We start from the raw sequence: 22857 nt of genomic DNA on the forward strand, positions 1-22857 counted from the left end.
TCTTAGTTTCATCAGTCCTACAACTCCGCCACCCTATTATAGTCTGTACCTCCCTTTCTTTTGTACAGCCAATTTGGTTGTGTAGTAGACCACCAGTTACTCATTCTGTGCGTTACATGAACTGCGAATCGTCTTAACAGGGGTTAATTGTCGCTATCTAGAACTACAATTTGCCAATATTACGGTAGCAAAGCCCGTTCCGGAACTCGTATACACCAGTGGTTAGCTGTTCTACGCACCAACTTCCAGCCCGTTATTCTCAGCTAATACATCACCTAGCCGCATTTGTTGCCATATCCATAATTACATAATGACAGCGCGTAAAACGAGGGACGAATATAGAAGACACATACACAACGCTGGCGGCCATAACAATAACGTTTTACGCGTTGTTATTAGATGATAATGAACAACCAACTAGCCCGAATTTACACACTAGGTCAGTACTAAAATTCAATCCCTGCCTTTCAGCGTTTATCATATTTCCTCATCGTTTTTCTCTGTCCCTATATCACACGCCTATCATATATCCCTTCCATCTTTCGTTGCGCGCTCCTCAGCTTCCTTTCAAGTTTCTTTGTTTTCCTCCAAGTTCCGGCACAAAGGTTAGCATGTCCCTCTGATCCATGAACAACATGATTATCAGGACCGCTCTATATGGCTGCGTCTGCGGGAAGATCGAGGTCACGAAGAACCATGGGGGAGGGGAGAGGAGGCGCACGTTTGTCCATCCGCGTAGGAAAAGAACATTGGCGCGCGTCCAAGAAGCCCACACGACAGCTTAGGAGAAGTTCTCGGTGCCGATGCCGTATTGTGGACGTTCTGCGCGGACGCGTTCCACGCAAGCATCGGGACTATTTCGATCTGTGCCACCGAGGTGCTAGTGTCGGTAGAGGAGAGCGAGACCAAGACTCTGAGGCGAGATAAAAGAGGCGGCGTGTGGCTTTGTCGAGGTGTCGTTGCTCTCTGGCACCACGTCTCGCTTCGATCGACGCCGCTTTCTTGCGACCCGTGTCCGAGAAAGGCATGACACGTGCCTCGCCTGCAGCCATGAATGCGACACGGCCGCTGTTCGTCGCGGAACTCACGTATGGGATACCGTTAGCAAGCCGGCGAAGCAAGGCTGCAAGTGTGGGAGCGCGATACGTGCTTGCGCAACAGCCAAGGCCAAGCACGCGGCCGTCGCAAAGACAGAACGGCCACGCATTTGACATACTAATGCGCTAGGCCCGTTAATCATGAGCTTGCGACACCTGTCTGCAGCTTCATACACAACTGCTATACAAGTGTAAATAGTGTGTGGAACAATGTTTAGTAATAGTAAGTGATCCCTGCAGCACGGTTGCATTTATTTTAAAGCGACTGGCAAAAAAAAAGAAACAGAAAGGAAGGAAGAAAGAAAGAAAGAAAGAAAGAAAGAAGAAAGAAAGAAAGAAAGAAAGAAAGAAAGAAAAGTAAAGGGGGGATCGGGCGGGAAAAGTTGTGCTTTATAGTGATTGTTTTACATCCCCAAATAAACACTGGTTATGAAACACTCCGCAGTAGACGGTTTCCAATTAACATCGACAAGCAATCGTTGTTTAGCCTGCATATCAGTCCGAGCAAACAATCAGATTGGTGACCCGCCGTGGTTGCTCAGTGGCTATGGTGTTGGGCTGCTGAGCACGAGGTCGCAGGATCGAATCCCGGCCACGGCGGCCGCATTTCGATGGGGGCGAAATGCAATAACACCCGTGTATTTAAGATTTAGGTGCACGTCAAAGAACCCCAGGTGGTCCAAATTTCCGGAGTCTCCCACTACGGCGTGCCACATAATCAGATCGTGGTTTTGGCACGTAAAACCCGATAATTTAATTTGACAATCAGATTGGCACTCATCCCGCGCTCATCATAACGCGACTGCCGTAGCCTATACAATCGAACGCACGACCTCGTGTTCAGCAGCGGAATGCCATGAGCCCCTGCAGCGGGTGGCCAGAAATATAAACACACCTTCGCTGCAGCCTAGCTGCCTTGTTTTATTAGGCCATTTCGCTCTATCTCACGGGAGTGTTACAGTCGTTCAAACATGTCGCTTGAGCGGAGGAACTTCAGTAGCGCCTTTGTCGCCTTCTAGTGTGAAGACCGCATCCGCCGGCACTCCAAGATAGTCTGCTCAAAAAGCGGCCAGTCGTCGAGGCGTGCCAACGCCGTCACAAGCACTTTGCTGGTAGCTGTAGCCAGGACAGTAACAGAGTATATGTTCGGTTGCTTCTTCGGTGCGTCAAGCAAAAGCATTCGAAAAAAATACTCCAAGCCACAGTCGGCAGAGAGCAGTTGTCTCGATTCGAGAAAGTCCAGACGGAATGCGTAGTCGGAGGAATGGATCCAGGTGGTGCCGACGAGTAAGCCGGAAACCTGGGGAGGCATTCTGTAAGGGTCCACCTGGTGGACATGTCCATTTCGTCTGCTGCTGAAGTGCTGCTTGGCTATGGCGCCTGGTTGCTGCGGACGTGCAGCCCAGAACTTCAACAGCAGACGAAATGGACATGTCCCACTAGGTGGACCCTTACAGAATACCTCCCCTGGCGTGTTCCAAATGGATCGTGAGGCATCATGCGCGAGTATGCGAAGCTTTGCTGCTGCATCGGTTCTTGGTAGTAGGATTGGTTCCTTCGTGGCATTTTCGTGAGCCCTCTAGCAGCCGTTATGTTATATATATATATATATATATATATATATATATATATATATATATATATATATATATATATATATATATATATATATGTGTGTGTGTGTGTGTGTGTGTGCATTTTTCTTTATCTTTCTGTCTCCCCTTACCCATTCCCCAATGCAGGGTAGCAAAGTGGATATCTATCTTCCGTTTAACCTCCTGCCTTTCGCATCTCAATTCTCTCTCTCTCTTCACTCAATCTCTGATATGAATATATGATTACTGTTAGCGAATAGCTTCTATGGCAACTATATTCGGTATAACATCATCGCCAAGTGCATCTGAGGAGTCCTTATAACATCTATCACCGACTCATGCAAAGACTTTATCAGCCAAACAAGGTGTTCTGTACCTTCCACTTTTGTCGTGGCGCCACTTCAGCGTCAACGCGAGGCGGGTGCGAGCGCACTGAAGCGGCAGCAGGTTGTCAAGCGATAGCAGGAAGAATGTCGCGCGTGCCCAGAAAGTTATATATATATATATATATATATATATATATATATATATAGAGAGAGAGAGAGAGAGAGAGAGAGAGAGAGAGAGGAGCAGGTACACGCTCCGGTAATGGCAGTCTCAGGTCACTGTAACGAAGACGCGCGCCAGCTGCCTGAATTTGGGAGGAAATGAAGACAGAGCAGTGTCAAGGAAGGACAAAAAGGGAGCACGCAGCTGGGGCGCAAGGAACAGGGCAGCATGTTATTATCAAGCGAAGCCAGCCTATAGGGCCGGTATATAACGAGGCGAGGATAGAGAGTGATACGGATAAGGACGTGCCTGGAAGTCACGCATGTAAATAAGCTCTGAAAGAGAATAGTTGAACAGAAAAAGAAAAAGAAGACACTCAAGAACTGAAGAGGCGAGCGCAAGGGTGAGCTGCTCTAATGAGCGGACGAGCCTCAGGTGAAAAGGCGGCTCGGCACGGAGCGACCGCCACCTTTGGAACCCCGCACGCTACCTGCTTAACGCTTACGGTGTGAAAAAGGAGTTCATACTTGTTTCATTTGCAAACTTCTGGGTTTATCGCATTTTAACGCTTTCCTCGACACTTTCTTTTTTCTCGTTTCCTCTCTTACACCCTCTTGACCTCCTTTATGTTGAGGCCCACAATAGTACGTTCTTAACAAACGTGTGTCATAGGCATTGAGCATGACCGGCGAGAGAGCTAGCGAGCTTGCTCCCGCACAAGTAAAGTGGCGGATACTTCCTGATAACAGTTCAGTTCGTTCTTCCAGAACAGGAGGTCTTCCTCGTGAGGAAAAGTGCAGGGCACACACTGTGAAAGGAAGAAAATTTCAACGGAATCAAGCCCAGACTGACGACGCTGACAGAGACAATCCTTGGCGTGAAGAGGGCAAAGGTAGCCACGCTACACGCTCACCAACTTGCTTAACGTTATACAGCCCTAGAAGCGGTTACAAGCAGGGAAATCCCTTAGAGAGCGCTTGTGGTCAACGCACCGAGGCAATTACACTCTTGAGCGAGCAAATCCTTATCGTTATGAAAAGTATGTTGGCAGAAAAAACTGCGACGCCGATACACAGCTCTACCCGCATCTTCACGCATGCACAGTTTTCACTGTGTTTCCATTCGTTTCATCTGTCGCCATCTACCACCCCATTGCGCATGCTATAGCTAAGCCATGCGGCACAAGCTGCAGACACGTCTTGCCTAGCATGCGAAAAGTGATAGGCGACGGAGATGCTGGCCGCTGGTGGTAGCGATAAAGTGGTGTCAGTTAATTTAAATTAATTAAATTATGGCATTTTACGTGCCAAAACCACGATTTGATTATGAGGCACGTCGTTGCGGAGGACTCCGCAATAATTTGGACCACCTGGGGTTCTTTAATGTGCACCTAACTCTAAGTACACGGGTGTTCTCGCATTTCGCCCCTATCGAAATGCGGCCGCCATGGCCGGGATTTGATCCCATGACCTCGTCCTTAGCAGCCCAACACCATAACCTAGTAAGCAACCACGGCGGGTAAAGTGGTACCAGTATGGTGAAGCTCACAATTACGATCACATTGCTTTTCTTGATGTTGCTTCAGAACATGGCTCGTTACGGGCCAGTTCCATTCAGGACGAAGAGGCCAGCTGTGTCTGAGAAGACGTCGACGATGTTTGGGCTAGCGCTGACTGCTGCCTTTAAGCCAGTGCGACGTATCTGCTTGTAGATATATATTTGTATATAGCCTCCCGCTATCATCTTTCCACGTAACAATACCCGTGATCTTCACTCGGCGTTGACGCTAGAGTCAGTCATCAAAAGCGTTTCTATATTGGTGGTAAGGAAGAGGCAGCTTCTTCAGCGCGAAGCAAAAGAGTGAGACTAACGACTTGTGAATGATGTCGGAAAAACACGCGGAAGCTGCAAATGCAACTAAGAAGAAAGCGGCAAAGGCCTTCGCTGCCAAGCGCTTGAGTAACTAAATTCGGTCAGCGGAGCGAGCGGGAACACGTCACGTCGTAACGACCCATTGTACCATCACGGTTGCAAAGGAGCCACCGAGGTCATCAAGCCGTTTAGTAAAAGTTTCGGCGGTATACAAACGCGACCCACGTATACCTCACTTCCTGTAAAGGACACCGCAAGGCGCTCGACTTGATGAAGGAGCGACAAAAGACGGCCAACAGCGGACGGACAAAAGACCACTGAGGCTGAACTGAAGTTTCGATCGAGAGGAGAAAATAGGCCCGAAGGAAGAGAAATATTTCGGAAGTAACGAACGACAGAGGCGAAATGGTGTGAGCTCGAGAGAGTGCCGGTCGAAGCGGCGCTGCTCGAACAGAAGCTATAGCCCAGGCGTCTTGCTCGCCGCTCCTAAAGAGAGCGCGCGTATGAAGTCGAATCGATTCTCGATTGGTTGATTCTCCGAGAACAAATGGAGACAGACGCACAGACGCGTCGATCCCCTTTTTTTGCGCACTTAAAAGTCGCGCGTGAGGCGAGAGAAATCTGAACGATAAGCCCCGAGTATAGCTGTTTGTTCTTGGCCGGAATCTTGGCGCCGTCTGTCAATTGCATGAAAAGGAAGAGGAGACTCTCGCGTCATAAAACGGCGCGAGACCGGAGAAAGAAGAACGAAGCAATGAATGCAGTGAAAGCAAGCGCAGATAAGGCGACGGATATCGATCAGGGAGCGAAGACATGTCGACGTTATCGTTTCTCGTAGATGAAGATGAGTGCGCATTCCGCGAGTTTAACGTCGATGCGATTTGTTGTTCGCCTCGCGTTCGAGATTTGACCTGCAGCGGAGACAGTTCGAGATGACACATCCTTTATTCTTGCGTGTATGTTGTTGACATTGCATAATGCTTAATTGATAATTGATTGATACGATTTCATGTTTAAAAGCAACATCTGCATTATTGCAGACGTCGCTTAATAGAAAACGTGGGATTATTTTGACCACCAGGGCTTGGGGCGTAAAGCCCACTCACAGCTAGGTACACGAGCCCTTTCGCTTTCCGTCGCCATCGTATCGAATCCGGCGTGGGATCGAATCCGCTCACCAGCAGAGCACCACAACCAATGAACAAGCGCGGCGGCTAATGGTTTAATGCGTTTCCTTCCATTAGTTAAAATATTTTATGCAGGTACGTTATAAGGGATTAAACTAAAAGTACACGGAAAATCGCCGAGTCAGACCTCTTGCTTTAGTTGATTGACTACATGACAGCAAATCGTAACGTCGGCTGAGCCTTCACAGGCACGAATTATACTGGAAGCGCAAGACCACTTGGACAACGACGACTGAATATACTGTATACACTGTACACTACTAGGAATAATAATCAATTTGCGAATCACAGAACGCTGGTGTAAGAACCAACGTCCTTCCGTTGGCCTGTCACGCTTGCAAAGGGCCTACACAGAGTGTCTAAATCTCTCGATTTAGTGACGCTTGTGCAACCAAGTTTAGGCACGGTGAATAGGAACCCTGGGCGCAACAAAAATACTATTAAATAAATAAAGAACGAACTTGCTGGAAAGAGACCCTCATTAGAGGTGCTCAAATATATTAAGTTTCATTGCCACATTTAAAGAAGTTTCGAAATGAGCATATTTACGCACGTTCCATGAACGACAGCCTTGAAACGTAAGAAAAAATTAATAGTCCGGTTACCCACATTATTATATACATATATACATATATATCTCGTTGGAACAAAACGTCAAAGCACCTCACTGGCGCATATCTCGCTTATATGTATATAATAAGCGCCAGCGAAGTCTCCTGCGGTACCAAAACATGTTATGACACCACACATTGTAGCTGATTATGCCCCAAGCGAGGTATGCTCCAGCGACGTGCCAAGACGTTTTCTTCCAACATAACGAGCGAGAACGTTAAGCAGTGGGCAACGACGATCCTCTTCGCATAACGAGAGCTGAGGCACGGAACGCGGCTATGCAAACTTTGCGAAGAGGACGGTGAAATGCGGCCTATAAGAAAAGGTATAGATTAAAAAGCAAGGCTGCACGCGGGCCCTCCGCGGGCACACAAACGAAGCGCGGGTGTCCTTCAGGAAACGCACGCATCTTGCGGCCGGCACCTCATTAAGCGACGTTCCAGGCACCACGCTCAGAATGCGAAGCACCGCTGCACAGGCGCCGGCACGTCTCTCTTGCTTTTGTTTGTTCATGTCCTTTTCTTTCTTTTTTCTTCTACTACCATCTTGTAACGCTTTTCCTTTCTTTTCTTTTTTTTTCTTTTTTTCTGACGTGGCACCTCATCTTGACGCCTTCTCACCTCTATGACTTTTCTTCGGAAGTAGAACGGCGAGTGAAGGTCTGCATGTTCTGAGTAGACATGAAGTGCTGGAAGCCGCGTTAAACCTTGACATAGCCCTTACAGCCTCGTTGTTAATACTGCCGCGCCAATATGACAAAGCGGCTTTGGTTCGAGAAGTGAATGAGCAAGAAATTATGAAGCTTTACGAGCAAGAGCGATTTTGTATTCTGGTTCCATCGGAATGCACTCGTCGCTGTTGAGAGCAGGAACAGCTACACTCTCGCACACGCGTGCGTGTGCGTGTACCCGCGACAGAATTGTATTTCACCGGCCGTTATTATTTGTTTAAAAGGCGAGACATCGTCGCCACCAGTCAGTCCGGATATTAATTGCGTCTAAGAAGTGCTGCTTTCAAAGCAAAAACCAACCGTTATATCCTTGCACCTTGAAATGTCATTAGCTGGCGCCAAAGCGAACAACCTGTGCCAATAGCGCGCCAATGCTGGCTGTGATGTGGCTTACTGCTTCCTTCAGCTTGAATTTCGTGAAGCTTTATAAAGTTAGGTTTGGCTGCGGGAGATGCATGTGATTACAGACTGGCACGCGACAAACTTGTTTGTTCAAAACGAATCACCAGGACTAACGCAAAGCCGAATGAATAACGCGTACGAGGATTATAGCCTACTAGGGCTGATTTAATTAAATTAATTTAATTAACGTGCATAATCCCTGCGTCTTAACGTGGCCGCTATGAATCCAGGCGCAGATCCGCTAAGATGAATGGGTGCCGCCGCATTCCACTCGTTTTGTATTTGCTAGATTCATGAACCACGTAGCCAGTTACCTAAAGTTCAATCTCCACGTAGTACACTTGCACACACAATATCACACATGCACATATGCGTCGTGAGCGAAAGCGCACTTATAAACGGGCAGTATTGATTCATTCACAGTTAAGTTAAATTAGCTCTCATCTCGTTTACGCAGAAAGGCGAGCTTGTCGCGTTGTGATAAAGCACGAGACCTACTTTCATGCCTGGTGAGCTGCCTGCAAAGCGCTAGATGGTTAGACTTAGTTAAAGGTACTTCTAGTCACACTCTCACGCCAAATTGAAGATTTAACCTAATCTGAGCGCTGTGAGTATATAGAGAACTATTACGTTGCTTGTCAGCTCGCTTACAGTCTAATAATTTAAACATTAATGCGCAGGGACAGTCCAGAATGGGCTTTAAAGGCTGTCTCGTCGCCATACTGTATGCCTTGAACGATGTAGTCCATTTAAAATCTGCGTAGGAGGGGTTTTTTACAGTACTAACTCGCAATTTAGTGGACAGACAAAAAGTGAGATTGTCACGCATACAACGTTGCAATGTTATGGTTGGAGGAAAATTGAAGCTTGTTCACGAAATCGTTTGGATACTAATTTGGTTTTTACTTCCCCGACGACTTATGCAAAGGTTGTGCCTTGTTAATGAATCACGCCGTTCACCTATCTGCCCTATTTGAGTAAGAGCCTACCAACTAATAATATTTTTGCGTTAATTTACCCTATGTTAATAAGTACGCAGGATTGCTAAAGCCCCGTCTTCCGCATAAAGTCCAGGAAGGAACGGTGATGGCCAGATATATCCGCGAATCCAATAATGCAAGCCTGGCGGCCGGTTGGCATGAAGAACCACGCGTTGCTGATGACATTAGGCGGGCAGTTTGTAACCCGCAGCCATAGAAATAAATAATTTTTCAGAGCCTGAACAGATAAGACAAGTGTTTTCCACCAAGTTACACTGTTCGCTATCGATTAACAAATCTTGCAGAGATTAGCAGATATTTCGCCGCGGCACGAACCAAGAAATATTGACATGTGCGCCCACGCCAAAACGCTCGGGCGACGCAGTAATGGCCCGCTTGGCGAGGAGGAAACCTGGGAGTTCCAGCGCTTCATAACAGATGGCACTTCAGGCGTGTCCCCATTGTTTACATGCTTTTCAATAGAAGCGGCACAAAGAACTAGGCTACGGTTCCATATTTACCAAATGTTTAAAACATTTTTTTAAATATATGCCAATAAGCATGTGTGACGGATCATTTAGCGACAGTTATTCCTAGATGCTGCCCCAATCACATTCTGCGCAGACTCTGAAAAGAACTGCTAGCTGCAATTCGGAAGCAGACGACGTCTGCTGATGCCGCGAAGTTACCGACTCGCATGCGTTTGATTGAGTGGGTCGATGTCCTTGGGAAACAATACTACGATTTGTTTCATCCGGGCAGGACATGACGAGCTCTGCAAGCTTTCGCAGCTTGTATTTACAGACTCCCTTCTTTGTAGTTTTCAGCCTCGCTAGTTCTCGCGGGCTTCCGCCGTTGCTCTTGTTTTATATCGCACGCGCTTTCAGAAGGCTTCCCGCGCCCTTCTGACCAACAGAGCGGAATCTCGACGACTGCGAGGTGAGCACCTTACATCCTTATATCATTCGAGCATGAGGCACAAATACGTTGACCCAAACTCTAGCAGAAGTTCGTGCCCTGCAAAAAGAAGGTAATGGCCGTTGAAGTTCCTCGTGACGGCATGACTGCAAGCATGGGCTCGCACGATTCCAATGAAGGATTGAGAGCTCACATCTCATGACTACGTTTGCGAGAATCACTTTTCGGATGGCCGCGACCAACATAGCAAGTAGTAGCGTCTTTCTAGACAAGATGGAAAGACCTGTTCTGTTTCCAGACGCTGGAGTGTCGATATTCCCCGTAACTGACGTAGATATTGCTGTAACCGACGTTGATGGCGCAAAGAATCCTAAGCTTCAGATTTTTGCAGGTTAACTAACAGACGCGCACACCAATTGTGACGCCGACCAAGATTCGACAGCGCGTCCCGTTTCCTTCAAAGTGTGTCCCCAGTCTACGAACAGTAGGGTTTCTTTTTTGTTTTTGTTCATGTTTCAGACGATGATACGAGACGCTACCACGCTGGCAACTCTGCTATCACGAGCGTGCACAAATTGGACCACTGACATTTGATTAATCACCCCAGGCTTAAGTTCTTAAAGGGAAGAAGATAGTGTATTGCCCAATTATGGTGGCTTCTAGGCACCATAGCACAATGATGCATGTTGTTAGCACCGGGTGCCTAGAACACGTCACTGGCAGATATATGTACTTGTAAAAATAAAGCAGAAGTTAAGCATGATCTGATGAAAGGCCAGATTTCACGATGAAAAAACAAATCTTGCGTTTTGTTGTTTTGCAACTGGCATTAAGAAGTGCCTCGGCTTAAGAGCGGCGAGCACCGGAAGGGCCTTTCCTTTTCTGTCGTTGTCGTTTATATTTGAAATTTTGTGAACATTTGTTACCTATTGTTATTATCAATAAATATTTTTAATCGTTGTTCTCTTCATAAGTCCTAATGAACTGTTATCAATCTGCCGTTTGTTACGTATATGTATTCTATCTATATTGAACGATTTTATTCCCCCTACACTAATGCCCCTACGGCGAATGTATATCTGTGTAGGTAGCGTAAATAAATAAATGCATAAATAGAAAATCTGGTTTGCTACCCTACACTGGGGGATGAAAACAGGGGGAGGTAGAAACATCGGAAGAAAGTACAGAAAGAGAGAGAGAGAGAGCACAGAAACTCAATTCCAGGTGATAATGGTCACCGCACACTACCACAGCACGGGATCCCGTGCAGCACACCAATTCCCCCGGTGCAGGGTAGCAAACCGGATTCTCCGTTCTGGCTGATCTCTCTGCATTTCGCTTTTCTTTCGTCTTTCTCTCTTGCTCTGTGGCCGTCTTGCAAGCTTCCGCGAGAGATCAGCTCACAGTCCCGTTTTCATATTTCGCTTAGGTCACACCATCCGCGTATCTTCCGGCATCAGCGATTGCTATATACAAGAGACGACTGTGTTGTGCGAAAGCGTCGTGAGAACCTGCGCCTCCCGAGAACTTACGAGCTCCGTCACCAGAGGGACGCGCTACTGGCTTCACCCGCTGATCGGCCACCGAGATACACACTGTCCGTACACAGGAGCGTTCGTTGCGTCCGACTTGACAAAGCGCAGGCGCCTCGAAACGTGCTCCGCGTTCATTACTTAAACGACCGCCCGCCGCGGTTTCCCACAATCGCGTCCGAAGAAAGGTGCACGCGGAGACGACGTCCTATAGGCGTAAAACCGTGGGCAATTCTGAGAGCGAGAAATGTTGTTTGACGAGAAGCCACTGAACGGATACGTCGACGACGAAAAGATATAACTCTTTAAAACGCCAGAAAATGCGAAGGAAATGGCAAAAAAAGAAACAAAAGAACTCGGCGCAGCTCGGCACACAATGATTGGAAGCATTGGATGGGGAAAGGGTTTAGGAGGAGCACGCTCAGAAACGCGGCGGCAGAATGACAGTAGAAGAAAGGCTTGTGGCGTCAATAACCTCGGGTTCCCACTGCGCTGCGACGAGACTCGTTAATTAAGGTGTACGTTTTCACCACGCCGCGCTCTTCGGGTTCCCATGATCGAGAGGCTGTTTCCACGGCCTGTGCGACACGGGCTGCTTCCAATGAATATGCAAATGCCCATCGTCGCGCGTAAGCCTCCCCAGTGTTGCTCTCCTGTCAGTATAGTGCCTGCGCGCATGCGCGGTCGATGCCCTTTAGGGACGACCTCGCGTCCTTATTACGAAAAATAAACGCGCCCTAATGTTGGATCCCGTGTAAGATTATTCTTAGAAGCGCCGAAAAACATCTGCCGCTAAATATATGCCTATACTATGAACGCAGTCCTTGCTCTTATTAGTATATGAAAAGCCCCAGCTAACCTAACAATGTTTCTACATAGTATAGTATATATCTCACGAAACCGGTACTCACGCTAGCAAAAGAATCAGTGCATGGGTAAATGCACATACTACCTTCACGATTAGTGACATATTAACAGTGTTCCGCCATCACAAGCGTATAGCAGGGTGGGCAAGCAAGTAATCAATGCTGTTGCAAACATTAGCGGGAACTAGGTTCGGACAAAGAAAAAAACAACGCGTGCACTAACGTTTTTCTGTCTTTGTCCAAGTTTTTCTCGCGCCAATGTTTACAAAACGATTGTCTCGCACACTAATTCTCCCTCACTCTCTGCGTCGGGTATAGTGAACAACGTATACGGCGTCAACAGCATCCACACAAGCATCCCTTGCTTGAATCTTCGTCTGGAGCACGTAAACACTACGCTGTCGGGTGGCTGTTTGCTCATCGAATCCGGGCGTTTACTTACACTCGACGCCTCACAGAGTCGCGTTGTCGCTGCCACGGGTCAGCGCGTCGTAATGGGGCCTGCCTCATTCCGCAGAGGCGGCGCCAAAAGTCGCTGGGGACAAGGGCCCACGGCGGCTGCGACAGCGGCCGTTCTTGTCGCGACCTCGTCGGGGCCGTGTGCGTGCGGGGCACCTCCGTATACGCGGGGCGCGAGAAACGGCCTCCTTAGAACACGGTCGTGTCCTACACGCTGCCGTTTAATCACCGGCAACACGGACACCGCTTCCAGCGGCGTGGCGCCTCGCAGCACAGCCGGCACGGCAAACGGCTGCGTGGCGTCGCAGGCAGCAGCGAGCTTTCTGTCCGTGTACAGCAACGTGTCCGAAAGACATTTCGCTGCTGGACGTTGTAGCGCCATTCTCCAAGCGGACGTGGTTCTTTAAAAAATTTCAAAGGGTGTTTGCATAAAACACTGACGGAAGTGACTTGCAATACCGAGCTCACGTCTCTCTCGCACACGATGCCTCTGACGTATGCTTGCTGTCGCTCATCCATTGCCGCTTCGTGTGCACGTTGACAAACTTGCGCTACAAAACGCAGACATCCCGCGCACCCGGTGGCGTCTCGTATAACGGTGCCATGGCGCCGGCTGTTGTCTCCGAGATTTCAGCGCACACCGTTGAGTATACTTCCGTCTTCTATTTTACTGCGCCGAGCAGTCGTGAGCTAGATATCGCGGTATCCTTATAACATCACGGTTCATTGTAACATCACGCCTGCTTGTAACGTAACGCTCTAAGCCTCAAAAGCGAAACTGAGGCGTAGGAAATATTTTTATTTGGCAGAGCACAGGGGCGTTCAAGTCAGGACCAATCTGGAGCATTGCTCATGAAAACGTTCGTTCAGTTGTGTATGACTGGGATTGCTACGCCATGTGAAAGAGTATATTGCAGTGGAGCTGCTTAGCGCAGTGCTCGGGGCTGCTCAGTCTGTCTCTTCCTTTCTTCTTACATTATTAGCCATATGACACAAAAGAGGCTTCAGACAAGATGAGACTAACCAGCGTAAATAGTATGTATAACTTCGCATACAGTCCTTGTCAGGCCCTACCTGTCTTTTTTCATGTCACCCGAGACAACTTCCTATATGTAAATGTTCTTCAATAAGAAGGACATAGAGGAATTTGCTATCATAAACAAGGCGCCTGGTGATGGCACATCTCGGAGGCAGACATGACACACAAGAGGCGTCAGATAAGTTTCATGAACCACTCTAAACACTACTTATAAATTGTTATCGCAAGTAAAAGCAGGAAGAACACGAAGAAAAGGAACAGTCTTTTTCAACCATATTGCCAAACCAACTCGCCCCGCTTTCAATTCGTGTGAATCCTACGTGAAAGCATCACGTTCCTCTTCTCTGAATTGTGCACATGGAACTGTGTCGTAAAACGGCCATAAAACGAAGCGTTGTAAGCAGCGGGAAAGCACCCTGCTGCGGGCCCGCGAGCAGCTTGTTCGATTAAGTAATTGCATTGTATCCGATCTTTCACACATGTGTTATGCGTATGAGACGTCAGCAAGAACAGTGCCCTCCCCCCCCCCCCCCCCCTCCCCTGTCCCGGGAATCTTGTGTGTCTATCCGCCCGCACATCCGTTCGTAACCCCAGTAAAGAAAGAATAGGACATGGCTGAGGCCCACATGCACGGTTCTACTTCGTGTTTTTGCCAATGGCTATCGCGTGATGATCGCCCCCTCCTCCTCCTCATTCACACTTTCTAGGAGATTTTGAAGCCTTTTCATGTCGCAATTTTTTTTTCGTATATTTAATTTCGCTTGCTAAAACTTTCTCGCAAAAAGGCAGGCTTTCCAGGGCTCGAGGTGCCACTTAGGTCACACGTATGCTGTGCTGCTCCTATTCAGTATGCACGGTCATGATTTGTCGCCGTATGTGATATTTTTAGCAAATACTCGGACGCGAGCGAAACGAGGAAAACAGAAATGAAATAACAAGAAGTTCGTTTGCACATTGGCAAGCATACGTATGTCCGCTCACGGGCAACGCACTTTCTCTCTCCTGCGCGTGCCATTCGATCGAGAACGCAAACCGCTCGCCGCGCGGCATGAATGTTAGCACGCATTTGTTTATACCGCACCGACGCGCACGACTCCAATTATACAAGCCCGTCCGTCGTGTCGGTCGCTGCAGCTCGACCGATGCGACCTGGATAATCCGATTAGCAGCAAAACCGGGTCGGCGCACCCAAACCCGGGGCGCACGCGTTGATGCTGCAAGGACCTAATTGGCGGAGTGCATTAGTTCTCAGCCATCCAATGCCTGCCTGGTAGAACAACCACCGGGAATGCAACACGTAAAAGCCAGTAGCGCTGCGCAGAAAGCGGCCAAGTTCAAGTATAATCAAGCGCGCCACATTGTCGCCCGAAACCACATACGCCGCCCCACCCACACATCGGTATTCGAGCAGAAGGCGTGCGTGGCTGAAGCACCCACACAGCGTTACATTCAAAGGCGAGGATGATGGAACAGAGAAAAGAAAAATGAGCAGAAAACATGGGAGTATGATGCTCAGTCAAGTTAAAGTGTTCCGGTAGATGGGATGAGATGTGCTGCTGGAAAACCTATTGGTTAGCTCTGTCGCTTAAATGTTGTGAGGCTTTAATGCTACGTCGGACCGCACTCAGCAGGTATAGTCCTTTTCAGCCTCATTATGTGACCAGAAGAGAGACGCGGTGAGGCATTCATTTTTTCCTGCGTATTTAGTCATACCATCAGGTATCCCCGGCCCAACGTCTCTTGAAGCGTCGTTAATTGCAAGACGCCGTAGTGTATGGATCTGGATTATTTTGGCTGCTTGCGCTTCCTTAAAGTGCACCAAAAGCAGGATATATGAGCGTTATTGCATTCCGTTCACCATCGAAACGCGGCAACCACCGACAAGAGCTGAACACACTCCTTATGGTGTCCAGGAGAACACTCCAACTCCCAGGTCACCACGAGGGAGCAACAAATACTTGCTGCAATTTGCGTTTAAAATCTTCTTATAAAGATGCTTCAGTAAGCCGATACAACAAAAACAAGTCTGCACTTCCCGTAAAGCTTCACTGTACGTGATCGAACAATGAAGTCAAAACGACCACAGCACTGAACTCAGCAGCGGTGCTTATCGTTCCAGCAGAGAAGCGCGTGTTCAGACGTGCCTTTACTTCTTTGGTTCCAAACTGCGCCACTCGCTTCGTTTATTCATCTTTCTTCGTGTGAACTCGCTCTTTCGTCCATTGTAAGTGAGTCGAAGATAAATAGAATAAGGAAGAAAAGTCACAGGTGCTATAAAACACGCCACATGAACAGCTGTACTCAGGAGCTCCGTACTTCACTCGGAATACCCTATTCAATCAACGGCATTCGAGATTTCGCATCCATTACGCACACACCGTTCTGTCCAGCTGTTGCTCCTGAGATGCAAGCGTGAGCCTCCGAATGGATAATTTCATTCTCACAGCAGGACAGAAGCGCCACCTACATGTATCCCACTTACGCATACATATCCTCTGCAGGACTTAGTAAAAGAACGAAGTCGCCAGCGATATATAGTCGAACACCACAGCGCAAAGCGTGAGCGTTAGGGCCCTCGGCATTACACATGTGGGCCGGCGTTCAAGTTGCGAAGCCTGGAGGTACGAAAGAGTGAACATGAAAACGCTTCTGCTTGCTTCTTGTGAGTCGCCACTGCTACAAGATTGCATTGGCTGTAAGGTCCGCTCTGTCTTGTCATAGTCAGTTTGCGAAGGTTTTGCGTTGCAAACAGACTATGACGGCATGGCTATTCAGCAACAGACTATAGACTTCTGTGTTGCTGTATTTCTGAATTGACTATCCGTTTTAGGGTGGCTTTAGTGTACTTATGTGATTGGACTTTTTGCTGCTATGTTTCTGAAATGACTTTCAGTTTTAGTGTAGTTTTAAGTAATTTCTTTTTCATACATGTGGCTTTTACTATTTGCGCATCTCTTTGTGAACAAGGAGTAGCCGGCGCTAATTAAATGAGCCAACATCTCCTAAGCATCATATAATACTAATAATAAAATACAAAGTCAACTGATCTGCAGGTGAGTCTTTGCGACAGTTCTGACTTTTCTCAGCTGCGAAGCAACAAGCGTGCCCCACGCTGTTGCGTCACATTATCACTGTTTGTCGCGAGCAATGATGAGAGATGAGGGCTTGAAGCACCGTATCTCGGCTTCGATACGCTTATCGCGGATAGCTCATCAGTGAACTCTACCGAAATGCTGTCCCTTTCCTTTCTTGGCTGCGTCACAAAAGAAAGCAAAAATATAAATCTCGTTAGTCAAGCCGGGCGGAAACTCGCCTGCCTATAAGGATCGTCGGCTCAGTTTTAGTGCGTTGATCTTACGCTAGGCAAAACATTCACCCCACACGCTTCAAATATACATCTTGTAAGTGATCATCATCCATTCCGTCTTTTCTTCCCCTTCTCCTCTTTCCCCTGTGCAGAATAGCAGGCTAGAGCATACCAGCTCAGGACCGACCTTTCCTTCAATATAATCTCTCTCTTTTGTGAGTCAAACCGGGCGGAAACTCGCCTGCCAATGAGATTAGTCTGCTCGGTTTAAGTGCGTTGATCCTATATGCTATAGTTAGCACATTTACCAAGCACGTTCCAGCAAAATTGCAGAGAGCGGGCCTGCGCAACTTTGCTAAGGGAGGAAAAGCAAGCAAAGAAAAAAGAAAAATAGGGAAATGAAGCGAAACTCGCTGGCGTTGGGGCGTCGATCAAGAAGGCCTCAGTCAATCGCAGGCACCCGATATCACTCCTACACTTTAGAGCCTTTCGCAGCTTCGCCCGAAGCAATAACGGCAGGAGCGCACTTGTGAAAACAGCCATCAAAGCGAAAGCTGAAAACAAGGGAGAAAATAAAAGGCGAAATAAAATGTTGTTCCCGTTCCTTTATTGCAATTTTTTTTTTCGATGACACGACTATGAGAGATGGCCTGCGCGATAGGAGCGGGCAAACGCGGGTGAACAGGCATGCTCAGCGTGGCTGCAGTGCATAGCGCGCGAGTCAACGCGCCAAGCCTCCGCCGCCGCGGCCTCCCAGAAGCAGTGAGACTGTGCGGAGCCGTCCTTAAAAGCGTGGATATCAAAACTGGCGCGGCGCAGAAAAAAGGCGAGGAGTCTCCCCCGGGCGTCATCAATCACGGCGAAAACGACGAAGAAGAAGCGGAGGAGACCAGTACGTACTACGCTCTTGCCGAGGCCTCGTGCGGCCTTTCGCTTCGCTCGTTCGCCGATGGCTGCGGCGAAAGATTTGGGGACGAGGACTAGTGACGGCCGCCCACTACTTTCCGGGTCAGCGGGGCCGGCAGACAAGCGTGAAGCCGCCGCCGCTGCCGGCGCGGTCTAGCGCGCGCTCTGCAATTGCGCGAAGGGGAGGCGTCGCGATTCAACACGCGCTGTGTGTCGGCACACTGCTGCTGCTGGTCGGATGATGCGCGTGTTTGAGCACGCAGCGCGGGCCACGCATCGGATGAGAACGCGGCCCCCTTCGCGAGGAAAAGCATGGGAGTGCGAAGGGCGCGCGCGTTTTGAGCGCCGACATCGAGGCGTGGTATAACGGGCGCGTTTGTTGGTTTGATTGAATGAAATGTGGGGTTTTCCGTGCCAAAACCACGATTTGATTACGAGGCACGTCGTAGTGTGTGTGTGTGTGTGTGTGTGTGTGTGGGGGGGGGGGGGGGGGGGAGGAGTCTCCATGTTAATTTTGGTCATCTTTAACGTGTTACAGGTTGGTTTGGTAAGCGTCTGAGTTGTAACGCACGATGCGTTCAATGTATGTGCGTCTGAGTTGGAGCGACTTCCCTGCGGTGAAGTGTTCGGAATATCTGGACCTCTAAAGACCGAACACAACGTGAAATATGTGCCCAAAATATCCGTGTGATGCGGACGGACCACAGAGCCAGGGAAAGCATAGAGCAAATTATCTTTATTTCGTTATTCAAGTGCAGTCAGTCAGTCAGTCAGTCAGTCAGTCAGTCAGTCAGTCAGTCAGTCAGTCAGTCAGTCAAAGAACTTTATTTAAAGGCCCTGTGAGGTTGTGGGACGGGCAAATGGTCCCGCCTAGGTGACATGAATAATTATTAATGAGAGTTAAATATGCAATGCGCTTCGTATTAACGCCAAACGGAAAACTGAAGTTCGATAAGTAGACAACTCGCCGCCTGTGGAAGCCGAACCCACATCCTCCGCGCATGACGCGCGCGATGCGATGCCAATAATGTGACAGCAGCGGCTGTCACTTTATTTTCTTGCGTATTCGTGAGCATATACTAAGCATAGCCCTGGGAGTGTTAGCCAGCGCCGCTCCCGACCATGGCGGCGGACGAGGCACTTGTTCCACATCCCCTACCATAGTCGGCAGCAGCGCTGCGCTCCGCAGTCACCAGCACATTCCACACCAACTGCACCTGATCCACTTCCGTAATTGCGAATCTATGCGTCCTTCCGTAATATCTATAATGTGTCAGCTTCAAGATGACCGTGCTTATCTTGTTTTATTATTACATTCAATACATACACTGCGGATTCAAGAACCAACCAGGGTGGGCACCACTATGGAACAGATAACACACAGCCAGCATATAAACAATGAGCAGCGATTTTTTAGGATAATGTTCCCGGTAAGCAATTCCAGTCATGGAATAGGTAAAAAAAGTGGTAAAAAAATTAAATGCGTCAGCTCGCCCAGAGTATGGTGTTAGTGCATTATCACGGTGGTGTCGGGTATGTCTGATGGCGTAGGTTATTAAAGGTGAAAAAAAAATAGTGAGTGTTGAATTGTTAGTCCTTTATTAATAAGCACACGAAGGAACCATTATGTCAATTCTTTTCTTCCTATCTATTACCTCAATTCGTAGCCTTACATTCGTTCATTCAGGTGCAGGATCGATTTTCAGCCAAGCCACCTGACCGTTCCCGCAGGAACTCCAGTCCCGTACAAGAAAGGAGAAAAAAAAAAGTTTAGAACACCAATAAGTATTTCTGGAAAGCGGCGTGTTAAGCACGATGTCGACAGCGGTTCTTTATACGGTAAATCATTTAAGATAAATGGGAACAGTACGTCAGCCACATCCGCAGTCTTTCCGAAAGAGGCTATACAGAAGCAGTGCGCGAGAGGCACACGCATTAAAGCGCTTCAAAGCGTTACGCAATGGAAGCAGTGTTTGTCACTGACAGCTGCGCGCCACCGAATCCGCCGCTTTTGTGGTTTCAGCAGCCAGGCGCTGACAGGACCCGTCCGCTAACGTACGCCTAATCTCAGGAGCAAACAGCCTTGCTGCGAAGGATACCGGGTTATTAACTGGTGTGCAAGAGCAGCAGCCTCAACACCGCGGGTCCATGGTGTTAAGCAACGCTTAGAACGAAGAACGGAAAGCTATTAATAAAAGCAGCAGACTTTACAAGCTTATTTATACGCGCTAATCCGCATGGAGGTGGAGATAGGAAACCGAGAGTGCCTTAAATTAGAAAATAGAAAGTAGAGATGACGTTTCAAAAATGTGCAAGTTAACTCGCGCGATTTTATTCTCCAAAACTGCACAGTGCTCGGACATAGTGGGGCGCCCGTAGAGGGGATACTTCCCGAATAATTTAGATCACCTGAAACCCTAGCGTTCACGATAGTTTTTTACATTCCGTCTCAACGGAACGCTACAACCTCGAATGGGAGTCAAAACAAAAGAAAACAAAAAATAATAATAATACGGGGGAATACAGAGAAATGAAACTTCATCGCAGCGTTTCAGCTACACGCTGCAACGACAAAAACATTGTGGACACCAACAAAGCCGCTGAGCAATAAAACCATAACGCGAGACTGAATTTTTTCGACAATACACATACTACCCTAAACTTCCGCGTCCAAGCTCCGCCATCGCCGACAGCGGATAGAGGCGTTAAAGAAGCGCTTGCATAATAGCCGCGCGGATCCTCCCGGAAACGCGCGTAAAAATGACTCGCTCGACGACGCGCGCACGAAGGAAGAAAAAAAAAGAACCAAAGTCCCGGCGACCGATGCTCTTTTCCGGCTTTGCTCTTCCTAGCGTCGCTCGAGCGCACTGCATCCGTCTTCATCATGCGCCACTCGGGTCTAGCGGCGGTGGCCCTCGGTGCCGTTATACGCCGCGCTGACCTAGTCCCGACGTCTCTCTCTCCCCCACCACATCATCTTCTCTCTTCCTCGCTTCTCCAGCTGCAAACTCGCTACGTGAATCCAGCCGGCGCTGCGGTTCGTTTGACGAGGACTCGCACATTCGTTAGGCTGCGTTCCTGCTGCGTCGCCGTAACGCCGCCACGCACCGCGAGTGCAGCGTCAAAGGTCAGCGAGGAACCTCGAGAGGAAGAGTCAACAGAGCGTCGCTGCGCGGGGCCGGATTGCCGGCACACCCGCAGCCTGCGCCGCTAGTCACGTCGTGTGTCGCGGGCTTCAAAAAATCAACGCGGGTATTAGCTGCAATTTCTTTAATCCGGATGGACTCAGTGACCGTTTTTAGGTGTGACGTGCTAGTACGCGTGGGCGTGCGCTTAGAGTTTCCACTCATGTTTCTTTCTTGTTTTCTTTCTTTTCCCCTTCCTTTCTTTCCTTATTCTATTTTCTTATTTCTTTCGCTTTTCATTATTATCGGTGTTCAAGGAGATGTAGGCACCTATAGACGGCACCAGCCACTCCTGTTTTCTTAACTGGCAGACGCGCCCCAGACGATGCAAAAGTTCAGGCATAAAATAGAGAAAAGAATAAGGTGACAACAGTTCTAATCTTCACATACACACTCACACACCACATAAACACACAAATTGCCTGAGCAGTTCACACTTCATCTCCCCAGCACAGGATAGCAAACTGGCCGCACATCCATGTCTTTACCCAGCTATCTATCTATCTATCTATCTATCTATCTTTCCATAGCTGAGTATTTCGGCTGTACAGATTTGGTCGAAAGTTGCTAGGTGACTTAAATGCGGCGACCATGAATTGGATTAGCGCCATCTAGCGTGGCTTCTGCTGCTAATCACCATCTCACGGTCTACCTTCCCTTCCTTATGTATCTCACTTTAAGTACAGACGTGAAACAGACACGCGCTACAGACATCCAAGAGAAACGATATGATTGAAAGTGTAACACCGTGAATCCATTTGCTGTTCATAGACAACCATATCGACTTACTGGGCTAGGAGTGACTATGGACGGTATGATACTTGCAAAAATCGTCTACAGAGTCTCAGGACTCATACGGAATTGTCTCTATGCTTCTATACACTGGAAAAAAATAAAGTATTGCGAGAATCTCACTGTGATTGCGGTGCACCGCATACTTTTCTGCAGCACATTTTAGAGCGCAGCTCTGAGGCGCCCGTTCCTGCGGCGAGCGTCGGCGTTGGCGGCGTAACCGAGCAAACGAGCACAGCGAAAGATGAAAGCGAACGCGGATCGCAGCGGGAGATGAAAGACGCGAGGAGCAAAGCGGAGAGGAAAGTGCAGTGGAACCACGAGGCGGAAAGCGGAGGAGGGTATGGCGAAACAGTGAGAAGCGTAGTGCGCTGACGATGGCTACGAGATGGCGCCAGAGTAGCGCACGTCATCTGGTAGTTTTTGTCGGCGGCGGCTGCTGTGAATCGCGCCCACGCGTCACCCACACGCTGGCTCTCGCGTTCTCCAGATTAGCGAAGCAGTCGCGTCACACTTCGCTCCGTTTGAAACCTGCCGCACAAGAAAGATTGTCCGCGCCCGCCAATATATATCGGGAAATAAAGACGCGTATGGGCACCCTGCACTGTAATGGAATAGTAATGCTATCTATAGACATCGGCAAGATGGCGCTGTAACTTTTCCATTTATCACACCAGTGTCGCCAACACCAGCCGCTAGGGTGGCGATGAAAAAAAGAAACCTTTTTTAAACAAAGCGATGCACCTGTTACCTTAACTCGATTCATGGCTGCACACCAAGTTTTCCCGCGCTTGAGAGCAACGCTAGCCACCCGTCGGGTTGTTCGTTCGTTCTGCCGTGTTCAAACGCGACCATGCGTTATAATCCCAGCAGGGTTAGCGCAGTAGTA

At 48.5% G+C, this 22857-nt stretch overlaps 2 protein-coding genes across 5 annotated transcripts in view; one reads left to right on the forward strand and one right to left on the reverse strand.

Annotated features, from left to right (window-relative positions):
* Window positions 1–22857, reverse strand: part of LOC119457005 (uncharacterized) — a 251339-nt gene that overhangs the window by 226412 nt on the left and 2070 nt on the right. The gene's annotated exons all lie outside the window — the stretch shown is intronic.
* LOC119456322 (uncharacterized) overlaps window positions 9773–22857 on the forward strand; it is a 36379-nt gene continuing 23294 nt past the window's right edge. The window contains exon 1 of the mRNA XM_037718025.2: window positions 9773–9903. The gene's annotated coding sequence lies outside the window, so the exon portion shown is untranslated. The remainder of the gene's footprint in view (window positions 9904–22857) is intronic.

The sequence above is a fragment of the Dermacentor silvarum genome, chromosome 6 (genome assembly GCF_013339745.2).
Source record: "Dermacentor silvarum isolate Dsil-2018 chromosome 6, BIME_Dsil_1.4, whole genome shotgun sequence".
NCBI classification, from domain to species: Eukaryota; Metazoa; Arthropoda; class Arachnida; order Ixodida; family Ixodidae; genus Dermacentor; species Dermacentor silvarum.